Raw genomic sequence first — 20817 nt, forward strand, 5'->3', positions numbered from 1 at the left:
CCCCCCCCCCCCCCCCCCCCCCCCCCCCCCCCCCCCCCCCCCCCCCCCCCACCCCGCAACCCAACATACCTAAGTGCTGGGAAGTGTTTCTTTAGTTTGTTCAAGTGGGTCCAATTGTCTCGCATTCTGGTTCCCACCCAGCTGTCACTTCCCACCGATCGGAGCCAAGAACTGACCGGGGCCATACAAATCACGCCCAAGAGGTACCATCACCCACACTTCACACTGCCAAGGTCAATGGAGGCTGCAGCTTTTCCCAGCTCTGTCCGTGTGTTCTTTGTTCTTCGCACCCTTACTTTCACCTTGGGTTGCATGTTTATCATTACTGGGGTTTTTTAATGTTAACGTTTTTCATAAGAAATTTGCCTTTTCGAGGTCCCAGGTTCGATCCCGGCTCTGGGTCACTGTCCGTGTGGAGTTTGCACATTCTCCCCGTGTTTTGCGTGGGTTTCGCCCTCACAACCCAAAGATGTGCAGGGTAGGTGTGGCAGGCTACTTTAAATTGCCCCTCAATTGGTAAAACTGAATTGGGTACTCTAAATTAAAAAAAAATGAAATTTGCCTTTTAGCAAATTACTTGCACTTCATTCTTACAAATTGTGATGGCAATTCGACTCATCAAATAACATATTGCAGACTTTGTGGCATGCTCTATTTACTAGTTGCAAGGACTGGTTTAATTTGATAGCCATTTCATTATAAAACAATGGGAAGTCAAAAAATAATCAGTTGGTGTTTACATGACATATTCTCAGGCTCTTAAGGCACTCTGAAGGAGGTGGAAAGAAACGCAATTGTCATTATTGGTACACAAATGTTGCCAACAAAAATTATAATAAGAAGCAGTGAAGGTCTCTGTTCCTTACCATTGTATCTGAAGGACAAACATTTTACATGGTACTGTAGGGCACTTCTACTGACTGATTTTTGTTAAAGCGAAGTGAGTGTTTGAAAAACAGAATCACCAATTTTATCCTTAAAGGCTGCATTGTTGTTAATTTCTGTGTCAGTTGAAGAACATAAGAACATAAGAACTAGGAGCAGAAGTAGACCGTCTGGCCCTTCGAGCCTGCTCTGCCATTCTATAAGATCATGGCTGATCTATTCGTGGTCTCAGAACCACTTACCCGCATTCTCACCATATCCCGTAATTCCTTTATTTTTCAAAAAAACATCTACCCTATCTTTAAATATATTCAATGAAGTAGCGTCTACTACTCCTTTCGGTAGGGAATTCCGTACTGTAACCACCCTCTGGGTGAAGAAGTTCCTCCTTGATTCAGTCCTAAATCTGCTCCCCCTAATCCTGAGGCTATGCCCTCTTGTCCTACTTTCACCTACCAGTGGAAACATCCTTTCTACTTCTATCTTATCCATTCCCTTCAAAATTTTATATGTTTTAATTAGATCCCCCCTCAACCTTCTGAATTCCAGTGAATATAATCCCAATCTACTCAACCTCTCCTCATACGATAACCCCCTCAACTCCGGATCAGCGTAGTGATTTGTTTCAAACTGTTGAACGGAAGGCTCTCCAATGGAAACTGACCACTTTGAGATCAGTTGTAATGTGGCCTCTATTGTATTATATCCCTTGGAGATGTACAGAGGTGACACACACCAGGTTCTATGTTTGAACAGGACTTTATTACAAAAGCTTTTTAAAAACAGCCAAAAGCTTCCAGCTTATATTTAGTTTGTGTTTCTTTGTAACCACACTCTGGCTAACAGCATAGAGAATAGTCAACAGACACATAATCAACACTGACCAATTGAACACAACAGCCTGAGTGCAAAGCAAAGCTCCTTCAACCACTTCCATAAAATGTGCCTTAGTCCCATGCTCAGGGGAGTAGCATTCAGGTACATTTGCAACAGCCTGGATTCCCTTCACTTCAATACTTGTCATTCTTCTGGCTTCTCTCTTCAATGACAAAGATAGATAGGAAAGCAAATTGTGAGGACACAAAGGGGATGCAACGGGATATAGATATGTTGCGTGAGTGGACATCAGATTTAGCAGATGGAGTGTAATGTGTGAAATGTGAGGTTGTTCGCTCTGGTGAGAAGACTGGAAAAGCAGAATGGAGGGACTCCAGAATGCTGTGGGGCAGAGGGGTCTGGGCGTCTTTGTACATGAGTCACAAAAGGTTAATATGTAGGTACAGCAAGCAATTGAGAAGGTGGATAAAATGTTAACCTTTGCAAGGAGGTTGGAAAGTCTTGTTACAGCTATACAGAGCATTGGTGAGACCACAACTGGAGTACTGGGTAGACTTTTGATAGCCTTGCTTAAGGATGATATATTTGCATTGAGGGAGAGCGGAGGAGATTCACTGGGTTGATTCCTGGGATGATAAGAGATTGCCTTATGAAGAATGGTTGAGCAAGTTGGGCCTAAATTCATTGGGATTTAGAAGAATGAGAACGATTCTGAGAAGGCTTCACTCTGTTGATAGCTGGGATGAAAGGTTATTAACCCTTTGGAATTTCCTGTCCACAGAGGGCAACGGAGACTGGGTCACTGAATATATTCAACGCTGAGTTAGACAGATTTTGGTTCGGCAAAGTGCCGGGAGTCAAGGATTATGGGAGGGGGCAGGGAGGAAGGTGACATTAAGGCGGCAATCAGATCAATCATGATCTTATTGAATGGTAGATCAGGCTTGAAAGCCGATTGGCCTAGTCCTGCTCTTATGTCCCTATATTTTTTGTCTTTATTCATTCTTGGGATGTAGGCGACACTGACAAGTCCAGACTCATTTGCCCATCCCTAGTTTTCTTTGAACTGGCAATTTCAGAGGACAGCTTTGAGGCAACCACGATACGACATGTAAGTTTGAACCACTCGGGGTTCAACTAGAGTCAGTCACCATTCCCGAGACTAGCTTTCAATTCCACATTTATTAATTGAGTTTAAATTCCTCCAGTTGCCATGATGGGATTTGAACCCATATCCCTAGAGTACTAATCCAATGACATTACCACAATGTCACCATTTTCCCTATTTTTCTATAATCTGGAGCTGAATCAGGCACAGAGGCAATTAGAAAAACTTCAATTTTTGCTTGAGGTTTTTCCAATTCAAGCTGAGTTTACCATACATTTTGAAGGGTTCTGGTTTGTTCACAGCCTCCATGTTGCTCTCAGTGTTTTCTATCAGATTCTGAGATGTGTAGCTGTGCGATTATTTTTTCTTTCTTCTTGCCTTAATGCTTATTCTTTATGAACACATTTCTGGTACCATGTGGTGATCTCTGTGAGGTTGACTTCAGGATGGAAACTGTAGTGATCACAAAGACACTTGAACTTCTTTAAATGAACTAAACTAATTTTATTTACACTACTTGATTTAGAGTTTGACACTCATTCCTCTGGTAAACAAATATTATTAAACTACACTCATTAACGCTATCTCTATATTCTAACTACAATTCTACTCTATCTTACTGGCTCTATAATGCACTCTACTCCAGTCTCCTCGAAACTCTAATCTACCCTCTCCAGCTCACTCTCCCAGAAATCTAAGAGTCAGTGCAATTTATAGTACTGTCCCTTAGCTCCCTCTAGTGGCTAGTTTTAACATACCATTAACTCTTCACATGCTGTACATTTGTATAATGTCACACCCTATATCTTATAACCTAACCAATAGGACAGTGCTAACTCATGAGGTAAATATTACTGAAAAACACCCAAAATTCACAAATCCTTCACCTCCCCATCAACAGGAAACTGACTGAATTCTGAAAGCTGAAAAAAGGAGCTTTTCTCATGTGCCTATGCCCCTGGAATCTCACAGACCAGGAAAATCCAGAGTTCAGTTGCTGTGCTGTGCTATGTGAACTGATTTCAATAGATGTGCCATTGTTAACTTTGCTGTAACTGGTCAAGATGGAAAATTGGCCTCTTATCCACTCTCTGCAGTTAAAAGGTACACATATGTGAATGTTAAAGTGAGCAGGGGGTTGACCTCGACTCTGATGATCCCGATGATAGTCTGTTCACACTCTGCAGGCTCACACATAAAGAATGGACAATTGGGTGTGATACCACAAACTGGCTTGAACGTTTGGAATGGTATACCAGATGGGGCATAGGTCAATCTGCTCTTTAATTGTCAGTGAAAAATGGAATGCAACCAATTTCTGTGTTTGTAGGAGCATGGGGAAAGAAAACCCACAGGAACAAAGCTCCCAGAAATATGACACGTGCAGAGCAGTCACACTGCAGTTAGTCCTGAGTTGGAAAATTTCCTCAGAGCTTTTTTCTTTCTTTTTTATAAAATTAGGGTGCCCAATTCATTTTTTTCCAATTCAGGGGCAATTTTGCATGGCCAATGTACCTACCCTGCACATCTTTGGGTTGTGGGAGCGAAACCCACACAGACACGGGGAGAATGTGCAAACTCCACACGGACAGTGACCCAGAATCGAATCTGGGACCTCGGCGCCGTGAGGCAGCAGGGCTAACCCACTGTGCCACCGCGCTGCCCCCTCAGAGCCACCCTCGCTCCATCATTGAACCTTTAACAAGAGATTTACGCCGCACTTCCGCCAAAGTTACACCAGCAGAGCAGTAGTGGCTCCAGAATAATTCCTTGCCCTTGAGCAGGATTCTCCAGTCCATCAGCCGGTTTTCCTTGCCGGCGTGCCCTCGCCGGCAGTGGGAGTCTCTATCCCCCCCCCCCCCACCGGCCTAAGGGATTTTGCATTGTGGCCACCCCACGCTGCCGGGAAACCCACGGGCGTAGCTGTGCTGCCAGCACAATGGAGAATCCCGCCAACAGAGAATACCCCTGCTTATGTTTTCAATATGCCTGCCTCATTAAATTATGGGCGCAATTCTCCCAAAACATGTGTAAGTCTGGTTTCCAGCAAGAATTGTGATGTGATTCCCGTTGGGTGGACCAGCGAGATCCAGATCACAATCCACCCGCACGTCGAATGTTTTTCGGGGGGGGGGGGGGGGGGGGGGGGTGGAGGGGCCGGTTTTGCACCAGCACTGAGAGGGAGAGAGCCTAAACACGCTTAAAGCCCGACTTCACAGAGATCGGGACGCTATTTGTAAAAGGTGTCTCAATCTTAAAGTGACACTAAAGGACCTCCCCCCACCATCCACCACACTAGGACTTCGCCTCCCCACAACCTGAATCGTCGACATCGACCCACTCTCCACCATTCTCCCCATTCCACCCCCCCCCTAAGGATCCATGGCAATGGAGCATCGGAGCCTTTCCTCTGTTCAAGCCATTCACCCAATCGCCGATATCAGCCCCCCCCCCCCACCCCTCCCTAGGTGAGCGACATTCCACTATGGGTTTGCCCCCCCCCTTCATGGCCCCCCCTTCATGCCTCCCTTTCATGCTCCCCCTTCACACACCCCTTTCATGGCCCCCTTTCAGGTTCCACCCATTTTAGGACACGGCCCTTGGCAGTGCAAACCTAGTGCCCCTAGTGCCTGGCAGTGCCAGGGTGCCAGGGGTTCAGGGCACTGCCCTGCCATGTCCCCAACCACCTGGGTGCTACATTGCCCGAGGGATCCCCACCATGGTCATCATGGCTGGTCTCTGGTGGCGGGTGGGAGAAGACCAGGAGGCAGGAGAATCTGGCTTCAAATAGTCCGAGCACATTTAAATTCGGATTTAATTATGCTAATCTGGTTCATGCCCAGAGAGGGCGTAAACCAGATTACGTCAACTGGAGTGAGCGAGAGCACCGGGCATTGTTCAGCATCATGCGCATACGTTTCAGCTTTCTCCCGCCATTCTCCCAACATGACTGGATTTGCGCTGGGTGCAACGCGTCTGGATAATCACCCCCTAGAAGTCAAGCGCAAATTGATAAAATACAGGAGCAGAATTAGGCCATTTGGCCCATCGAGTTCGCTCTGCCATTCGATCATGGCTGATCAGAGGAATAAAATGAATCTGTGGCAATATTATGGAAAATGACTGCAATGAAAGCACTTACAAAGATTTTCTAGGTTGTGTTTACTCTGGGTAAGTTGGAGAAGATGACATTGGAACGTCTACAGCACATTTAAGCACTAACAGTTGATACATTGGGCGGGATTCTCATAGCCCGAGGCTGAAATCGGGATCAGCGATTGGGCAGACAATGGACTCCGACACCGGATCCGGTGCAGGTGCCGGTTTGACGCTGGTTTGCAAACTGGCATCATTGAGACGCGCGCCATGCGCAGTTGCAAGGCTGTTGCCGGGTCATCGGGCGGCCTGCCAATGATGCTCCGCCCCCGATGGGCTGGGTTCCCGACGGCACTGGCCACCTGTGGTCAGCTGCAGACGCCAGTGCCGCACACATGGCTGGAATCCATGCCGTTGGCTGGCGGGCTTCTGCTGAGGCTGGGGGGGGGGGGGGGGGGGAGTGGTGGTGGAGGGGGGGGGGGGGGGGGTTGGGGGCAGGGGTGGACTGTGGGGTCGAGGTGGGCGGGTTAGGGATCGAGCACGGCCGGCGCCACGTTTTTCGGAGAGACAGGTGCAGGTAGTCAGCCCTCTGCATGCACATCCCGTGATCCGGCCATTCTCCAGCCATTTTCTGCATGATCCATGCGTGGTTCATGCGGCGCCAGTGCTAGCCTCTCACCGATACCGGAGTCGGTGAGGGATTCGTGCCGATTTTCCTGTCGTGAACCTCCCACGGATTCTCCATGGGCGCCGGCACTTAGCCTCAGAAATGGAGAATTCCGCCCAATGGCTTTTTGGTATTTTCTATTAGCCCTGTCTTTATTTTTCTAGATCCAACCTGACAATCTATGAATCAAAGTGACCTAAATCACATAAAACAGGAGTTTCGTCAACCTAAATTCAAAGAACGAACCTCTCAAAGATTTTCCCAAATTTCAGCAGGGCAATAGGGTTGAAACAAAGAATGATAAAGACTCTTGTCCAAAAAGGATCATTTACTTTTTTTTCCTGAGATGCCGACTGTCCTGCTGTTGATCCCAGCACTCGGTGATCTTTTAGAATTCCAAATTTTCTTTTGACTCACCTTTTAGCGTGACCTTCGTTTTTCCTCCTCTTCATCCCGCCTCTTCAATTTAGCTTTTCAACTTCTATTTTTCGGAGCAAGCCCACTCTCTTCTAAACAGATGCCCGGGACTGTTGTAAACTTAAGTTGTCGCCGCCAGTTATTTGCCCTGTAACATGTTCTGGCCACAGGAATTCTGAGTAGTTAAAGCAGAGTATTTTTCTCTGCATCGCAATTGCGTTTCATACTCTCCTGATAATATTGTTCTCTGCTGCAGCCAGCTGTCAGTTTAGCTCATAAGCCTGCAAAGCTACTGAAAACAGTGAACAGCACCTCAAAATGTCTATCTCCCTTCAGCCTTTATTTTATTACGGCTGTCAGCCAGGGAGGGATACTTGCATTCAGCGGCAGACTAGCAACAGGCTAAAAAATCATTTTAAAAACAGTGGCTGATATGAAACCTGTCTGCAGCTGTCTTGTTGTATTCAGTGGTGCATTGGGATGCGACAGGAATTGAGGCGAAGGTTTCAGAAAATAGGCTGCGATACTTGTTGAACGAAGGTCCATGGGGGGTGTCTGTGCTCGAGTATCAAAGTGCATGCACAGACTTGTCCCATGGCCGGCCTTATGAATGTTGCAGCAACCGTGCGTAGCAGGTGATTGTTAAACTTGTGTCTGGACCTCTTGCAGCAACAGACAGAGTTCTGGCTAAATGACATAATCTTCAGGGGAACAGTATGTAATGATTTGCTGCCAGTAACTCCAGAGAGGGCTTTCGGAACCAACTTGAAAAGAATGTTAAAGTCTAAACAGCTCCCAGTGTTCCATATATAAATGTGTAAACGTGTGTTTTATTGGGGGTTGGCAACCTTTACTCTGATCTTCTGGGAACTGACAAGATTGACCACATCTCTGACCTAACGTGGAGAATACCTTTGTCAAGTGATCCACTTTTCCAGAGAGCAAAATGATTTTGTTCTTTTTGAAAAAATGTTTTGTTCAACACTTTAATATTTTTACACGAACAGTACCCGACGTCCATCACCCCCCCCCCCCCCCCCCCCCCCCCCCCCCAACATTACCCTTTGGCTGCAACTAGGTCTCCAATATCTAAAATGAACAACCCCCAGCTCTCCTTGAAACGCTCATCCGCCCCCTCAGAGCCAACTCCACCTTTTCCAAGGACAGAAACACCAACAGATCCTCCGGCCACGCCGAGGTACTGGGAGCGGGTGGGGGGAGATGGGGGCGGGAGTTGCTGACCTCCACCCTAACAAGACCTGACTGCGAGCAATCAATGAGGTGAACGCTAAAACGTCCGCCCCAGGTCCCGTCTGCAACTCTGGCAGGTCTGACACCCCCAATATGGCCTCTAAGGGACCTGGCTCCAATTACGTATGCATTACCTCGGACACGGTGCTGAAAAATGACACCCAATATTTCACTAACTTCAGTCAGGACCAGAACATACGGACATGGCTGGATGGGCCCCTCCCACACTGCTCGCAACTATCCTCCACCCCCTCAAACAGCCGGGTCATCCTATCCCTCGGTAAGTGTGCCCTATACACCACTTTTAGTTGAATCAACCCTGGCTCGCACACGAGGTCGAGGCACTGTCCCTTGGCAGCACTTCTCACTTTCAGCAGGGACCAGAAGATCCCAGTGGAGGGCGTGGCCAAAATATCTCAGCCTCTCTTATCGGTGGCGCGGTAGCAGAGTGGTTAGCACTGTAGCTTTGCAGCGTCAGGTTCTCAGGTTCGATTCCTGCTTGGGTCACTTTCTGTGTGCAGTCTGCTCCGTGTCTGCGTGGGTTTACTCTGGGTGCTCCGGTTTCCTCACACAGTCCAAAGATGTGCCAGTTAGCTGGAGTGACCATGATAAAATTGTCCTCAATGTCCAAAAAAGTGGGGTTACTGGGTTATGGGAATAGGCTGGAGGTGTGGGCTTGGGTAGGGTGTCATTTCCAAGGGCCGGTGCAGACTCGAATGGCCTCCTTCTGCACTGTAAATTCTATGATTCTCTCTTCTTCCTTTCTCAACAGTGACTTTCCTATCACTCACATGTATTAGATTAACACTGGCTTCTGTGGAGTGGAATCCGAGAAGATGTCTGCCACAAATGTATCTGGGTGCTGAAGAGCAGCGTTTTTCAAATTTCCTGGAACCTGCTTTTACCATCCGGCCGACCTTCGCGACTCATGCCGGCCGACATTCACAACACATCATTTTAACCGACCTTTAATGTGGCAGGTGAGCCTGCTTGGTCCTTCTTCCAGGCCCATCCCTAACTCTTCCTACCACTTGGCCTTAATCCCTTGTACAGAATCCTTGTCCTCCTTCATAATCCTACTATAAATGGCTGAGACGACCCCACTCTCCAAATCACCCCTCTCCCGCCACGACAACACACCTCTTCCAACAACAAGGAGGGCGGTGCCCCCCCAAAACACGGGCGGGAAGGCCTTCTTGCAAAATTCCAGTGCAAAGTGAATTTGATGAGTGGGAATCATAAAATCATAGACTGGTTACAGCGGAGAAGTTGGCACACGGCCTGTCATGTCCGGCCTGGCTCTCTGCAAGATCAACTCAGCTCGTTCCACTCCTCTGCCTTTTCCCGGTAAGCCTGAAAATGCTTTCTCTTCAGAAAATTGTCCAGCTAGAGAGCCACTTTTTTTTTTGCTTCATCTTGTTCTCTATCTGTTTTTTTTATCCAGGGAGCTCTGGCTTTATTTTCCTACCTATCCATCTTATGGGAATGTACCTCAGCTAGGTGAGATAAAGGGCCACCTCAGCTAGTCCCTTAAAGACAACCCATTGTTCCGTTAGTTTTACGTGCCAATCTTTTTCAAAAAGTCGTACTTGCATGAATCAGATTCACTCACGGAAATGTGAATTATCCTGTCCCTGCATCCATTTTAAAGTTTGAGGGACAGAAAGTCCTAAATTCTCTACATTGTGAAACGTGCATTTTAACCACTTATTTTATTGCGGGTGGGGGTGCGCTGCCCCATTTTCCAAGAATGTTTTGCTAAACCACATTCTCTTCAGTCTTTCCCCTTGTTTTATCTATTATAATAACAATTATGCTTCAAGAAATACCGCATTGGCTGTAAAATGCTTCGGCCTGTCATGGGGGATACGGCAAACTAGCCACAAGTCTATCGACTTTCAGCAGGGGCCAGAAGATCCCAGTGGAGGGCGTGGCCAAAATATCTCCGCCTCTCTTATCGGCGGCGCGGTAGCAGAGTGGTTAGCACTATTGCTTCACAGCGCCAGGTTCTCAGGTTCGATTCCCGATTGGGTCACTTTCTGTCTGCTCCGTGTCTGCGTGGGCTTCCTCCGGGTGCTCCGGTTTCCTCACACAGTCCAAAGATGTGCCAGTTACCTGGAGTGACCATGATAAAATTGTCCTCAATGTCCAAAAAAGTGGGGTTACTGGGTTATGGGAATAGGCTGGAGGTGTGGGCTTGGGTAGGGTGTCATTTCCAAGGGCCGGTGCAGACTCGAATGGCCTCCTTCCGCCCTGTAAATTCTATGATTCTCTCTTCTTCCTTTCTCAACAGTGACTTTCCTATCACTCACATTTATTAGATTAACACTGGCTTCTGTGGAGTGGAATCTGGGAAGATGTCCGCCACAAATGTATCTGGGTGCTGGACAGCAGCGTTTTTCAAATTTCCTGGAACCCACTTTTACCATCCGGCCGACCTTCGCGACTCATGCCGGCCGACTTTCACAACACATCATTTTAACCGACCTTTAATGTGACAGGTGAGCCTGCTTGGTCCTCATAATCTCACTTGCTTTGTCATTTAATGTTACATTTCTGCAAAAGGACTTTAGCGGATGATTTAAGTTCTCGCCAAATCCTTTGAAAACAATCCAGAGGTTTGTGCTCGAACACGCCATGCTTAGTCTTCAAATGCCTCTGAGGTTGTCAGGGTTTTAAACTCTCATTCACAAGTACCTCCCTGCATTTAACACACATGAGCTTTGCATCCTGATCTGCATCGGCACAATTAACAAAGTCATACCTCAAGAAATCATTTTTATACTGCTTTGTTCCTGATTTCAGTTTTTCATTTGTTGGCCGTTCACTAACAGCCCAGCAGCTCTGTGCAGAGCTAACATTAGCACTGCTTCGTACTGCCTTGGACTCTCCTGTGCAGCTCTCTCCAGCAGATTCAGTTGTGAGATCCTGGCATGTTAGTGTCTCTGGCCCTCTCTTCCTTATAACAAAATGATCCACATTTAGTTCTTCACAGTTCTTCACAAACTGGAGGAATCTCTTGCACTAAAAGCACGGATGTACAGGATGCATTATGTCACTGCACGTGCCAGACGTGTGACCTGCTCTATACTGCCACTTCTGGCCAGAAGACTGCATTATTTTATTTAAAAGCCGGTTGCCGACAGCATTCTCAATTTACAAACCAGTCGCGGCTGTTGGGCACTTCTCCCTTGAGCGGGAACGAGTAACCGATTGCTCCACTGCGCTCCTGACACCTGTCCACAACCCACCTGAGGGTCGCAACCCCGCAGTTTATAAAAGCCTTGGTACAACCGGCTTCACACTCACGTGGCTGACACCTGAGGCGGGATTCTTCCAAATCGCCATGATGGCCCGGCGCCGGCGTCAAAAACGGCACGAGCAATTCTGGCGTCGGGCCGCCTGGAAGTTGCGGAATCATCCGCCCTGGAAGGGGCTAGCACTGGCATGACGCCAATCGCGACAGCGTGACCCATCAAAGACATGTGCTCCATCATTGACGCCGCGTGGCGTCGCTCCACAAAAGACGCCACCGCCGGAGAGACGGCAAAATGGCCGCCGGGCCGTGCAGTGCCGAGGCACCACGAGCAGGACATTGAAGTGATCCTGGATGCAGTGGAGCAGCGGAGGGAGGCCCTGTACCCCGGACATGGCCGCAGGGTCGCACCACACGTCAGCCGGCGCCTGTGGACGGAGGTGGCAGAGGTCGTCAGCGCCATGGTCGTAACAGCCAGGACAGGCAGAAGGTCAATGACCTAGTCAGGGCAGCCAGGGTGAGAACTCCCAACCCCCCCATTCCCCCTCCCCCCCCCCCAAGATGGGTGGCACAGCCCTAGCTGAAACCGACATGGCTGCACCCACCCATGCAGGCTGCATTGGCAGGATGGGGTGTGAACCTATGTCAACATACACACAACCGCTGGTCCTCATGTATGTGTCCGCCTTTATCTCTGTCACCCTCCACCCCCCCCCCCCACCCAGGAGAAGCGCACCCATAACAAGCGGAAACGTGAGAGGATTGGAGGGGTTCCACCTGAATTGCGCCCCCTCACTGTTCATGAAGAGAGGGCCCTGGACCTTGCGGGCGGATCCGAGGACCGGGAGGTTGCGGAAGCAGAGGTCGGGTGCGTAGCACCAAGTGAGACCCCCCACTGCCTGCCCCACTTCCTCCCATCCCCCCTTCCCCCATCCCCCTATCCACCCTTCCCCCATCCCCCATCGCCCCATCCACCCTTCACCCCCATCCCCGTCTGCGTGTCTAACCATGCATGCTGTATTGTGTATTGCAGGACCAAACGTCGACCCAACCGTCCCTGCGGATGCCGACCGCCGCAGGACATGCCAGGGTGCCCACAGGACAGGGAACAACCCGAGCCATCAGGCATACGATGCCCCTCCCAGTGCCAGGGCGCCCACGAGCCAGGGCTAGCCCCGGACTATCAGGCGTACGCCGCCCCCATCTAGTGCCAATGCAGTGATGCCGTAGGGCCACATCCAGCGACAGGGAGGGCAGCCACACCAACAGGCCCCCGTCCCAGTTGACCCAGGACACTGACACACAGAGCACACCCACCCAGGATACTGACACACAGGTGACACCCACCCAGGACACACCTACCCAGGACACCTACTCACAGGACACTGGCACACAGGGGACGGACGGGCAGGAAACTCCACCCCTCCGATGAGGACCTTGACATGACGACACTGCTATCTCCTACACCCTCCACCATCGCAGAGCCACTCACCTCGGTTGGTCACTTTAGCGATGAGGCCTCTGAGACACTAACTGGTGCACACAACACGGCCGTCCCGGTACAGCAGGTGGGGGTAGGAGCAGCCGAGGGGCCGGACGGTCGGAGGGGAGCCTGACCCCAGCAACCAGCTGCCGCCCAGACAGGTCCCGGGTTCCTGGAGTTGCCACACCCACCCATAGACCGATGCAGTCACGGACTCAGGGATGATCGAAGGGGGTGACGGCCGGCTTGCAGCAGCTGCAGACGCAGGTGGAGTCCACCCGCGTGCAGGAGCAGGGAGTGGTGCCGGTCATGCGTGCCACCCAGGCTGAAACCATATGGGTGGCGTCCACGGTGGAGGCAATGGGTGCGACAGTGTCAGACATGGGTCGCAGTATGCAAGGCCTGGGGCTTTCCGTGCAGGCGGTGTCTGTGGCCCAGGACATGGCTGTCCTCTAACAGGAAGCCATAAGCCAGAGCCAGCTGCAGATCGCAGCAGCACTCAACGCCGTGGCCCCGTCTCAGCAGGCCATGGCCCCGTCTCAGCAGGCCATCGCTGAGGGCATTGGTGCCATTACCCAGGTGCTGGCTGACATTGCCCAGACACAGACAGGGATGGCTAACTCCCTGAGCTCCATGGCTGCAAACTTGCAGACCCTTGTTGATATCAGGGCGGGCCTGCAGGTGCCAGGGGTGCATTGAGTGCTGGATCCGTTCGCATCTCCGACCCATGGAGAGGCCCGGGGGCCATCGGGCACCCCGAGGGAGGAGGAGATGAGGGGGGGCCGTTCTGGGTCCCCCTGTAGCGGAGGTCCCGGAACACCGCGACACCTTGAACTCCCCCCTTCCGTCCCAGGTGCATCGGGTGGGCAACGGGCAAGACAGGCTGGCAGCTCGCCATCCCTGTTGCCCGAGCCGCAGCCTGGCCCATCCAGGCCGGGCCACCCCAGGAAACGGCTGCCAAAGGAGACCCTAGTCACAGGGCAGGAATCACAGCAGTCCACCTCCAGTTCTGCTGTACCATCAGGGGAACCACCTAGACATAGTCATAGGGCCTGTCAGGCCAAAAAATTAGACACTGAGTAAGTTGGCACGGGGGCAGGGCACATATTAGTTATAGGGGCTAGGGCACGTGTATGAACTGTTTGTAATTAAAATCACTTTGACACCGACAGAAGCTGCCTCTGTGCTTTCTCCGAGGCGTGCCGGGGTGGGATGTGAAGTGAGCGCAAGTGTGTGTGTGTGAGGGGCGATAGGACGTCGAGTGTGCCCCCCCCCCCCAAAACCGGGTCTCCCTCACCATCCCCCCAGGCAGAAGGCGGGAACGTGCGCTGCAGTGTCATGGCCGCTTGCAGGGACGGTCCAGGTGGAGGGTGTTACTGTGGCCATGAGTCAGACACTGTCTAATGATGTAGATCCAGGAGCTCATCACAGAGCGAGTTGTCATCATCCTCCACACCATGGAATAGAACCGCTTTCACTGGTGACCGTGTGAGCCCTGCCCATTCTGCCGCAGTTGGATGTGCAGTGGAGGGGTGGTGTGGATGCGGGTGATGCGGCGGTGGGCGGGGTGTGGGTGGTGGGTGGTGGGTGGTGGGCGGGGTGCGGGAGGTGGGCTGGTGCCATACTGTGCTGGCCGTGCCCACACTCGGCGACTCCCACCCCCCCTAGTCTGTGAACCGTGCGGCTATCAGCCCGTCCTGTGCCCGCTGGCCCAGCCGGTAACGGTGGGCAGGTTCCTGTCCATGTCCAGCCAGTCTGTCCCGTACATTGTCCTCATCTGGGGAGGCCTGCCCTTCATCGTGTTGCTCCTCCCTCTCCTCTGCCTGCAGCACATCGCCCCTCTGCTGGGCTATGTTGGACCACACCTCTGGTTGCTGCATGGGCATCGTTGTAGCGGATCTCTGCGTCAGTCTGTGGCCTTCATGTAGACGTCATCAGCCACAACCGCAATGAGTAACCCTTGTCGCCTAGCAACCAGCCCCTCAGCCGGGGGGGGGGGGGGGGGGGGGGGGGGGGGGTTGGTGACCCTCGATCATGGTGGGGATGAAGGATTGTGCCAATATGAATGAGTCATACACACTGCCAAGGTGCCAGGCGCAGACGTGCAGGATCTTCATGCGGTGGTCACAGACCACCTGAATGTTTATGGAGTAGGACCCCTTCCTGTTCATGAACACTGCCCTGTTATCCGCTGGTGGCTGCATGGCGACATGCACCCCATCGATCACCCCCTGGAACATGGGTATCCTGGCCGCAGCAGCAAATCTTGCTGCCCGAGCATCCTGGCCGGCCCGGTCCACTGGGAACTGGATGTAGCAGTTCGCAATGTCGCACAGGGCATCAGTCACTGCACGGGTGCACCGGTGCACCGATGCCTGGGAGATACTGGACAGATCCCCACTCAGCGACTGGAACGCCCCATCGCGTAGAAGATCAGGGTCACCATAACCTTGACGGCCACTGCGAGAAGGTGTCCTCCCCCAGTCCCACGCGGTGTCAGGTGTGCCATCAGGTGGCAGATATGGGCGACGGTTTTCCGGCTCACCTTGAGTGTCCTCCTGCATGCCCAGCCCATGAGGTCCTGGTACAATGAGTGGCGTCGGTACACACAGGGCCTCATTGGACATCTCCATCACCGTGGCACCACCATCACCACCTCCTCCTTCTCTTTCTCCTCGTCATGTCGGGCAGTCGGCTCTCCAGCCTGGGCGGCTGCCACCTGCCCCTCTGTGGCATGCCCCTCTGCGGCAGCTCCGCCGCCTCCCTGGCACGCTCCTGCTCCCCATAGGGCAACATGTAGAAGAGAGACCCCGGCTACAACATCGCTGGGGGATGCCCAAACATAACTGTCTGCAAGGGGTGGAGGATAGATGACATGTCATCATTGCCCACACCCCCCCTCCACAGCCAGGTGCCATGAGCTGCACGGACGCCACTGTTGCCAGCTGGCACATGGTCAGGCAAGGCCCACCCCCCCAGCCCCAGCACTCAAATCCCTGGCACCCCCAATCCCCTCCCCGGACCCCCGACCACCTACCCTGTGAGAGTGTCTCAGAGTGTCATATACTGTACTAAAAGAAATTCTGCACTTTATGTAAGATTGAAGAGTTCACAAAGATGATTGATGCAGGTAGGGCAGTGGATGTTGTCTATATGGACTTCAGTAAGGCCTTTGACAAGGTAGATTGGTATAAAAAGTGAAGTCACATGGGATCAGGGGTGAGCTGGCAAGGTGGATACAGAACTGGCTAAGTCAGAGAAGGCAGAGAATAGCAATGGAAGGGTGCTTTTCTGATTGGAGGGCTGTGACTAGTAGTGTTCCGCAGGGATCAGTGCTGGGTTCTTTGCTGTTCGTAGTATATATAAATGATTTGGAGGAAAATGTAACTGATCTGATTAATAAGTTTGCAGACGACACAAAGGTTGGTGGAATTGCGGATAGCGATGAGGACTGTCAGAGGATACAGCAGGATTTAGATTGTTTGGAGACTTGGGCAGAGAGATGGCAGATGGATGTTAATCTGGACAAATGTGAGGTAATGCATTTTGGAATGTCTAATGCGGGTAGGGAATATACAGTGAATGGTAGAACCCTCAAGAGTATTGAAAGTCAGAGAGATCTAGGTGTGCAGGTCCACAGGTCCCTGAAAGGGACAACACAGGTGGAGAAGGTAGTCAAGAAGGCATACGTCATGCTTGCCTTCATTGGCCGGGGCATTGAGTATAAGAATTGGCAAGTCATGTTGCAGCTGTAAAGAACCTTAGTTAGGCCACACTTGGAGTATAGTGTTCAATTCTGGTCGCCACACGACCAGAAGAATGTGGAGGATTTAGAGAGGGTGCAGAAGAGATTTACCAGGATGTTGCCTGGTATGGAGTGCATTAGCTATGAGGAGCGGTTGAATAAACCCGGTTTGTTTTCACTGGAATGACGGAGGTTGAGGGGCGACCTGATAGTGGTCTACAAAATTATGAGGGGCATAGACAGAGTGGATAGTCAGAGGCTTTTCCCCAGGGTAGAGGCGTCAATTACTAGGGGGCATAGGTTTAAGGTGCGAGGGGAAGTTTTAGAGGAGATGTACGAGGCAAGTTTTTTTACACAGAGTGTGGTGGTTGCCTAGCACTCGCTGCCGGAGGAGGTGGTGGAAGCAGGGACGATAGTGACATTTAAGGGGCATCTTGACAAATACATGAATAGGATGGGAATAGAGGGATACGGACCCAGGAAGTGTAGAAGATTTTAATTTAGACGGGCAGCACGGTCGGCACAGGCTTGGAGGGCCGAAGGGCCTGTTCCTGTGCTGTACTTTTCTTTGTTCTTTGTACCCGGCACTCCCATCCCCGGCACTCCCATCCCCGGCACTCCCATCCCCGGCACCCCCATCCCCGGCACCCCCAATCCCCTCTAACCCAAACCCCCCACCCCCGGCACCGACCCCGATCACCGGCATGCACCCCCAGCCCTGGGGAGCATCCTCCACTGGCACCAGCAACCCCCCCCCGCCACGGCCGTGCCGTCTCCTCCCCAGCACCCGCCCACGCCTACCCTTACCTCCTCGCTCGCCGGCGTTAGACGGCATGACTGGTTGACGCCGTTTCAAAGCTATTTTGATTTATGCCAGCATGACCTGCGGTCACGTCGGCAGGACTTCGGCCCATCCGGGCCAGAGATTTGCAGCAGCCCCGTGTGTTGGACGTTTAGCTGCTGTTGTGTAAAGTCAAGGGTACTGCTCCTTTTTACAAACACCTTTATTTCACTTTAACAGACTCTGCACAAAACACTATCATCACATCACCTGACACAAAGGCCACTTGAAGCCTCTTTACATATCAGTGTCAATTATTGGATACTTAACATAAATGAGACAACTAATTGGAATGCCTCTTGACCCCTTACTTAACACCGGGGACCATCGCATCGCGCCGATTCTCGCCATTCTGCGAGGCCCGATTCCCGTTGGCAGGCTTTTTGGTGGGCCAGAGAATACAGCAGCTGGCGTCGGAACAGCGGGCCGGGATTCGCGCTACCCCCCCCCCCCCCACGGGGGTCGGAGTATCCCCCCTGTGATGCTAGGAGGGAGCATATGGGATGTTCCTGCCTTTTCCTAAGATTCAACTTATATGTGTCTTTGTAACGAAGGCTTGGAAAGCAATGCATTGGTTTTTGTTGGGGTCTATCCTGTTACAATTAACAAATAGGGAGGCATGGTAGCACAGTGGTTAGCACAGTTGCTTCACAGCTCCAGGGTCCCGGGATCGATTCCCGGCTTGGGTAACTGTCTGTGCAGAGTCTGCACGTTCTCCCCGTGTCTGCGTGGGTTTCCTCCGGGTGCTCCGGTTTCCTCCCACTATTCAAAGCTGTGCAGGTTAGGTGGATTGGCCATGATAAATTGCCCTTAGGTTAGGTGGGGTTACTGGTTTACGGGGATGGGGTGGAGGTATGGGCTTAAGTAGGGTGCTCTTTCCAAGAGCCGGTGCAGATTCGATGGGCCAAGTGGCCTCCTTCTGCACTGTAAATTCTATAAATTCTGTGATCCATATTTCTTTGTTGCCGCAAAGAAAAATGGTATGGAGGTACCCACGCTCTGGATTCTTGTAAAACAGCTTGAGAGGTTTATTACGAATGTCCAAAGTCCACACAAACACTCTGCTGACATCCCTACACATCACGTGACGCAAGAACGTATTTCCAGTTACATAACGCTTCCTAAGGACGTCCCTCCATCTACACAGTTTGAAACTCTCCTCGTACAAACTGTTCGGGATGTGTCCATCAGAGGACGTTTGACATGAAATGTAAATGCACATCGTGTATATAAACCTGCGATTGTGAGTGTAGTCAGAGTGTCTCAGAGTGTCATATGAAATGCAATGAAAATCTCTTAATGTCACGAGTAGGCTTCAATTATGTTACTGTCGCCACATTCCGGCGCCTGTCCGGGGAGGCTGGTACGGGAATCGAACCGTGCTGCTGGCCTGCTGGGTCTGCTTTAAAAGCCAGCGATTTAGCCCAGTGAGCTAAACCAGCCCCTGTACTGTACCAAAAGAAATTCTGCACTTTATGTAAGATTGAATTTGAACCGTTAAGTTATAAATTTGATGAATAAAGTATACTTTTTGAAATAATGAAAATACAAGAAGTGTCCAAAGATCAAATGGAGTTATATTGGGTCCAGTGTTAATTCAGAATGGTGCAAAATAGCCCACTGGTGTGTTTTCACACCACATGCCTTCAGCATGCTTGCCAGTCAGAGTGGAACCTGATCCCAGGCCGACAGCGCTGTTTATATATTGATGTGCAAAGCAGCTGCTTTGCATTGACAGGAAATGATCAGTGTAATTCTGCATTCTGTAGTTCCATAAAATAGTGATATCCATCAAAGCAGTGTTTTGCTACCACGTGTACAAGAGCAAATTGTCACAAACTGACCGACTAAAACTTAGATGAAGAGATCAAAACATGTTACAATGATATTTCTTACCATTCGTTTTGAGGTATAGTCCACCGTGTGTGTTTTGATAACACAACAGCTTCTCGTGGACATCATTTATTCATTTGTACAGCCTGGGACTAATTGTCTACAGTCTGTAGAACTGCCTCAGTTAATGCATTGAAAAGAGTATATTTTAATAATGAGCCATTTGGCGAGTTTTATTTTATCTCAGTGACTTGTTAGCACTATAATTAAAAAATAGATTTTAAACTTTGCAACACAAGGAACTTAAGTGTAATTAATAGCTAGATTTTTCCCTGCTTGCCAAGATTGAAAAATGGAAATATATATAACCTGAAATAGCAATTGACACAGTTTTCACTACAAGTGATAGAAAAGTGATAACATAACTTTGAATGCTGAATGCTGGGGTGAGACCCAGAGAGAAAGGCTGAATCAAATTCATTTGGACTTGAAGCCATGTCAAATTTAACTCTAATTGTGAGACCAAACTAGATTTACCAATTGTTCAGCATTTCGGTTGTATCTCCTGGGCAATCTGTAAATTTAAGCATTTTTGAATAATAAAGTTACTTGAAACCAGATTTTCCTGCTTGCACTCTCTATACTAGCTGGCTGGTGAATGGGAGCTTTGCACATTCCCATGTAAAGGTCTATTTTGATGGCCATGGGCAGGATTCTCCGTTAAAATCAGGAACGGCGATCGGGCAGAGAATGGCTCCCGACGCTGAAATCGCAGCAGGCGGTGGTTTGACGCTGGGTAGCGATGCTCCGCCTCCTCCAAATCAGTGTCATTGAGCCGTGCGACGCACGCAATCACAACCCCATTGGAATGTCATTAGCGGGCCCACCCGCGATGGTCCGCCTCCGATGGGCTGAGTTCCCGATGGCGTGGGCCACGTGTGGTCTCAGCGGCAGCGAGCCTGGCGCGGCAGCAGCAGAGAGAGAGATCTTGCGGAAAGTGTCCAGCACCCCCACACTCGGCCGAGATCCATGCCGCTGGCTGGGGGGGCTTCTACAAGGACTGGGGGTGGTGGTGGATTGTGGCCAGGAGGTGGGTTGTGGGGTTGGGGTGCGCAGGTACATGGTCCACCACAGTCAACGCCATCTTTTCTGCCGCGATTGGTACGCGTGTGGGGGGGGGTGTAGGTGTACGCGTGGCTTCAGCTTGTCAGCCCTGCGCATGTCCAGCATGGACCCGCCGATTCTCCAACCATTTTCCGCATGTTCCGCAGGTGTTTCACGCGGTGCCCCTCACTGGTAGCCGAATCGGTGCGGGTTTCGTGTCGACTTTCCCGCCGTGAAACACCACGGATCCTCCGTTGACCTTGTCATTTAGCCTCAGAAACGGAGAATCCAACC

Source organism: Scyliorhinus canicula, chromosome 14 (genome assembly GCF_902713615.1).
Source record: "Scyliorhinus canicula chromosome 14, sScyCan1.1, whole genome shotgun sequence".
NCBI lineage: Eukaryota > Metazoa > Chordata > Chondrichthyes > Carcharhiniformes > Scyliorhinidae > Scyliorhinus > Scyliorhinus canicula.